This window comes from Pinus tabuliformis, chromosome J (assembly GCF_031772625.1).
Source record: "Pinus tabuliformis cultivar Carrire ecotype Pingquan chromosome J, CPIR1, whole genome shotgun sequence".
Taxonomy (NCBI): Eukaryota; Viridiplantae; Streptophyta; class Pinopsida; order Pinales; family Pinaceae; genus Pinus; species Pinus tabuliformis.
The window spans coordinates 1,190,414,203-1,190,420,808 of NC_142295.1; positions in this window are offsets into that span (position 1 = coordinate 1,190,414,203).

Below are 6,606 nucleotides of genomic sequence, written 5' to 3' on the forward strand. Positions count from 1 at the left end.
CCTTCGTATTTCGTTTAATAAACAAAATACGTGAAATACATAGGAATATGTCATTTGATGGATCTCAAATTTTATGGAATATTGTTTATTGCTCTATCGGGTCTGGCTATCGCATCGCGCATATATATATATATATATATATATATAGCCGCTCCTCTGTGTAGCTCCGATTGCGATCCGCGAATCTGATCGTTGGCGATCGGCAGATCAAGTCCCGATATCGCATCTCTGTCTACCTCTGATCCGATTGATCGGATCGGCGGATCGAAGTTTCCTCCACCTTCGCATAAAATCCGGCCTTTGCCTTTTTCCGATGTGATTTCCCTTTGTAAGGGTATTTTGCCATTTTTAGGGGTTTTTACCTCTTTCTTCAAAGAAACTGGGCATCTTCTGCATGTGATAACTTCTGCATCCTAAGTCCATTTTAGCCCATTCAGGTTGCAATAGATTCAGAAGGAAAAGATCTCTACAATGGGGCTATTTCCAGGAACTTCCTTGGACTTTCATTTTTCCTCTGTGAGGACCACTTAGACTTAGGAGTCTATCCAAAATCCATTTTGGATCAAGAGGTGTAGGATATCCACTTAATGTATGGGAAGGTGATACAACATCACAGCCCCATCTAGGAGCAGATTAGAGAAAAACATTACCAGTAGTATAATCGTCCCTATGTTGATAGGGCATATCCAAGGGCTGTCAGGCCCTAAGTTATTTTGAAATTTTTCAGCAGTGTTTATTACAGCTACTTGTTGATGATATGTATATATTTATCCTTCTGCTTTTAGACTTATCAGTATACCTTGCGTGGTAATATATGTACAGAACTATATTTTTTGCATGACTTCGGTCAGATGTTTTTTGATATCTACTTGAAGGCTACTGCCAGCAGACTGCATATGCCACAGGCATCTACTACATGTAATTTTTCACATTAATGAAAAGTTATGATTTTTCCCTGGGGAAAAACATCACGGCCCCATCATTATTGAAGAAAACAAGTTAGAATTATTCCTTATCCCTATAATTGATAATGATTTTCCTGTTGAGCGTTAGAAAAATACCAGCAATCCAGAACAACCTCTTCCATCAAGAGATCCACCTTATCAAAAAAGGTTGAATGTAAGTAAGCTTATAACCCTTCCCAAATCTAACTTGGTTAATGAGCTTAGGAATTTGTGTGCTATAATCCCTTTGCTTCAGGATATTCTAGATATACCTATTTATGTTAAAATAGTGATGGACCTTTGCTTAAAAAAACCAAGGAGGAAACAAAAGGATCAACCTACCATACACCTTGTTTGGGAGTGCGTTGATTTAATTACTGGAAAGAACTTAGTCAAAAAGTATATGGATAATAGAAATATGATCATCTCAGTGCACATTAATGGTGTTAGCATACCAAATACATTTATTAACATCGGAGAAGCCATTAATAATATGACTATGCATACCATGAAACAACTTAACTTGACAAACCTTCGCCCTACCCCAACTGTTCTGGAATTGGAATACGGATAAAGAATTAAACTAAAGGGAGTTTTAGATGATATAATTGTCTCCTTGAACTCATGGGAGTGTCTTGTAGATTTCATGGTTTGCGGGCTAAATCGTTAGTAGGAGGGCATCCCATAATTTTCGGGAGATCATGGCTTCCTACAGCAGATGCATTCATAGGGTGAAAATATGGTAGTATGTTTATCTCCTATGGGGAATCAGTAAAGCAAATCACATTGTACCCACCTCCAAAAGCTCTTGTGGATTCAAAAGAGATCTCGTGGTTTGATGATTTTGAAAATAATGAGGAGATAGTTCAACCAATGTGCACAGTGAATCATGTAAGGAAATTTAAAGAAGGTATGGAAGAGAATCAACTTAATTCTTTCTTGTGTAATTCTGATTGTTTTGATATTTCTAACGCTCACCCATTAAAACAGATTTAAAATATTATGTATAGGAATCTAATGATTTAACATTTTTTTCTTCATATTATAATATTGTTGTAGTTTCTACACAAAATTGAACCATATTATATTCCTATTGAATCAGTGCTGGAAAATTCTTGAATATTAGTAACAAACTTATTGATGATTAGCAAAAGGAATTCATCCCAAGTTTTGAAAAAATAGATAAAGGCCTTTTCTTGGGACTATCGAGATATGAAGGGAATCGATCCAACAAATTGTTCACACCATATTTAGAGAATACAATGCCTAAGGAAGTGGTTAAGGAATAAATACAAAAACTTCTTGATGTTAATTTGATCTACCCCATATTGGACAGAAAATGGGCTTTCCCACTAGTTGTAGTACCTAAACCTTCAGGGAAATGGCATGTCTATGTAGACTTTCGGGAATTGAAAAAAGATACCATGAAAGATTACTTTCCTCTCCCTTCCATTAACTAGGTCTTAGACACCTTGGTGGGAAAGAAATATTTTTTGTTTTCAATGAGTACAGTGGGTATAATCATATCCAAATAGCTCTAGAGGACCAAGAGAAAATTATGTTTACATGTCCTTGGGAAACTTTTCCCTACCCGGTGTTTTCTTTTAGTTTATGTAATTCCCCTTCCACCTTTCGAAGGGTTGTGCTAGGGATTTTTCAGACCTTATTCATGATCACGTAGAGGTATATTTGAATGATTTCACTGCTTATGGTGATTCTTTTGAGGAAGCTTTGAAAAATATCAAGAAAGTGTTGATTAGATGTCACGAAGCATGGCTTGCCCTGAGTAACTTAAAATGTCACATGCTACTAAGTAGGGGTGTATTGCTTGGTCATGTAGTCTCAAGTGCAAGAATTGAAGTACATCCGACCAAGATCAAATTTTAATCTCAATTACAAGTTCCTAAAAGGAAAAGATAGGTAACAACCTTCCTTGTTTTGTTGGATATTATAAACGCTTCATTAAGAATTTTATAAAAAAATCCACACCACTAGTTAAGTCGTTGCCCAAAGATGTTGTTTTTATATGGGAATCATTGTCAATGTGTTTTTTAGACTTTGAGGGAAAAAATTTCAATTGCACCTATTTTGAGGGGACCCAATTGGTCCCTCCCCTCATATTTCCACAAACACATCTCTAGGGGTTGTCCTTAGGCAGAAAGAAAACCAATGTTAATGTGCCATTTACTATACTAGTAAGAATATAACCCCCCACTAAGCTAAACTATATTCTGACAAAAAAGGAATTCTTAATTGTGGTGCACTCCCTAAACAAGTTCAGGAATTATATTACAAGGTACGAAGTCTTCATTCACACTAACTGTTAATTTTCAGAGTGTTTTGTGTTGTTTCAATTACTTTAGCCCAATTTGATTCTTCAATTAGAAATCTTTCCAATAAAAATTAATTTAATGGATTGCAGATTTTTGTGGTTCGGTTTTTTAGAATCTGAACTCGGATAATCCACAATTTTCATTTTTCTTTGTCGACGTTTCAAGTCTAGACCAAGACTGATCATCAGGACTTGATTACAAAGGAGAGAGAGAAATGTGTTGATAAATAGGGTTTGAGGATGAACTGTCAAGAATGTGAACCGACCAGTTTCATGCTTGAATAAATTGGATTATTTTTAACCTTTCTAATATATATTCTATTAAGGTTCTTTTTAATTTTATTTATTATTTATTATTTATGGATAATTATTATAGTTATATATTAATTTTCTTTTAAGTGAATAGTTTTTGTAATAAGATTTTTGTTTATAAATGATGATTTTGTTTTAATTATTTGTAACTTTATGGTAATTATGATAATATTTTAAATTTGTTACAAGGTTTCTAAGGGAATTGAATTAAAAGATTAGGATGATTTCAATGTTATAATATTTATGTAATTTTTGATAAATTAAAGTTATTTTAATTTTTATTTATTATACATGAATATAATTATTTTCTTGTGTAATAAGTATTTCAATTAATAAACATGTATAATAACCATACATGTTTATTATACATGAATATTCTTTTTAACCAAGTAAGTATGATAATAGCTTGAATTTTTCCAATCATCAATAGTAATTGAAGATAGAATAGTAAATTCAATGACAAAGGAGACAATCAACACATCAACAAGAGACACCGGGTTTAGCAAAAGATGAGGGAAAAATTCACAGAGGGGAAAACCCTTTGAAATTCTTTTTCTATTAGATTGTTATAAAATGTTCAACAGAGAGTACAATGATCCCAATACAATATCATCCAGCAAAATTATCTCAACAATATTCAAAAATATGTTTTTGGCATCAATATAAAGCAAAGACAACTTTTCATGTCTGTTGTCAACTTTTCCTATCTAGGTCAGTTGCAGTCAAATGTCAAATTTTAGCCCTACTTTCCAGTCATAGGGAGGAGGACGTATGTGAGCGACTAAGAGCTTGCAGTCTCTCCCTTGAGCCTACAAGCCAACGACTATAGCCAAATATTTCCTTTGACGATCCAATGACTGTAACCCAATAACCCTAGAAACATGTGCGAGCTTCGGACCCAGTAATCTCGTACCATTGCAAACCTCTTTTGTCGACCCAACCTCAGACCTGTTCAAGCCAATCAATGAAGAAGAGAAGTAGAATAGGCTTGGTGATGTCCAAATTATCTAGAGTCACTTGTATTTATAGGCTTCCAACAGTGACCAATTTCCTGTTAGGGAAACCTTGTCCAAATGTGCATATGTGGGATTTTCTTCATAATTTCACTTTCCCTTATCCAATTTGAGTGCTTCAATAGTTAAAATTGGTCCCCTTGAAAAGAGAAATCTAATCCCATGGTTGTAATCTGTCACTGAGCTATCAAAATTAACACTCCTTATCATCTAGGGAGAAATTCCAATTGCATCATGTCATGTGTATCATGTTGTCATATGATGTCCCATCTCTGCTCAACTATATCTGTTGAAACATTCTCGAATCTAAAGAAGAAGAATCATCGAAGAGAATTAGATACCACCCTATATAATTTTGGAGAGAACATCTCAATTCGAAACAATATCACGTAGCACATCTCAACCCAAAATCTCATGGGGGAGCTAAACATCTACAACCCCATATCGAGTAATGGGTGATATAGGAGAGCACATATCAACCCATCCTATTACCCATTGATTTTCCCAACTATGACCCTCAAGATTCACATGGTAGAACACCTGCATCATAATCAACTTAGGTTGTACACCCCCAAGTACACTCTCAACTCATTGACCAAACGGGGAGCAGTAATCCCAACAAGTCCAGCTTGTGGGTATAATGCCAACTAGGGTATACTCTATAAATAACAAGATAATGGATCCAACATCTCCAACCCTATGGGTGAAAAAAATGGGAGAAACATCTATAACCCACTTGTCCAGAGATCCCTCAACCTCAGGAGCCCTCCATCTCAATTCCTCAACTTGGGAGCTCTGATAGGGGGGAAGATCTGGCTCAATGTTCTCGATTAGTGATGCCCCTTATTAGGAGGGGTCACATCTATCATTCCAATCTAATCTCTAAAGACAAATAACTTCCTTTTGGTAAATCCTTGGTGAGAATATCTACAATCTTATCATCTATCAATATGTGATGGAATCTAATGGCTCCTCTCTGCACCATGTCTCAAATGAAGTGATATCAAATCTCTATGTGCTTGTAGTTATCATGAAACATGAGATTCTCTGCCAAATGAATCCCACCCTTGTTGTTTCAATATATCATTGTAGTGTCTAGGACCTTCTCAAATAGCTCTCCAAGAGCTTCCTCAACCACATTGCTTTGCAGCTAGCCATGTTAACGACAATGTACTCTGCCTCAACGGTACTCAATGCTATGGATTTCTGCTTCCTGCTCATCCAAGATATCATGGAAAATCCAAGGCTATAACAACATCCATACGTACTCTTCTTGTTCACAATGTTTCCTTCCTAGTCAACATCGGTGTATCCACAAATTTGAACATCTCCGACAGAATATCTGAGACCAAGTGCAATTCCATACAAATATCTCAAAATGTGTTTGGCAGCAATCCAATGTGCATGGAGAGGCTTGGTCATCATTTGAATCAACGTATTCATTGCATAGAATATGTCCAGATGGGTGTTCACTAAGAGCATCAAAGCCCCAATCAACTATCTATACTCAAATGGATTTGCCAAATCAGGATCCACATAAATTCTTGAAGTTCATTTCCATCGATGTAGATAGGGACTTGAATTTTGTCATTCCAAATCTCTCCAATAGCTTCACAACATATTTTCCTTGTGAAAGGAAAATCTCATCAGGCCTTTGCCACACCTCAAGGTCGAGAAAGTAGTGCATGAGTCCAATATCTTTTATCTCGAATTTAAAGGCTATCTCACTCTTATACTCAATCATTAGGGGCTCTCTACCTGTCAAGAATAGATCATCAACATATAAAACCAAAATCAACAGCATACCTTGGACTACCTTCAAGTAGAGTTTGGGATTGGCAATACTTCTTGTGAATCCTAGCTTCACCAAATAATTATCTATGTGGGCGTACCATGTTCTGGGATCTTTCCTCAAACCATACAATGCCTTCTTCAACCTACAAACATGTGTATTTAGATCCTCTATGTCAAATCCTTGTGGTTGCCAAACATACACTTCTTATTG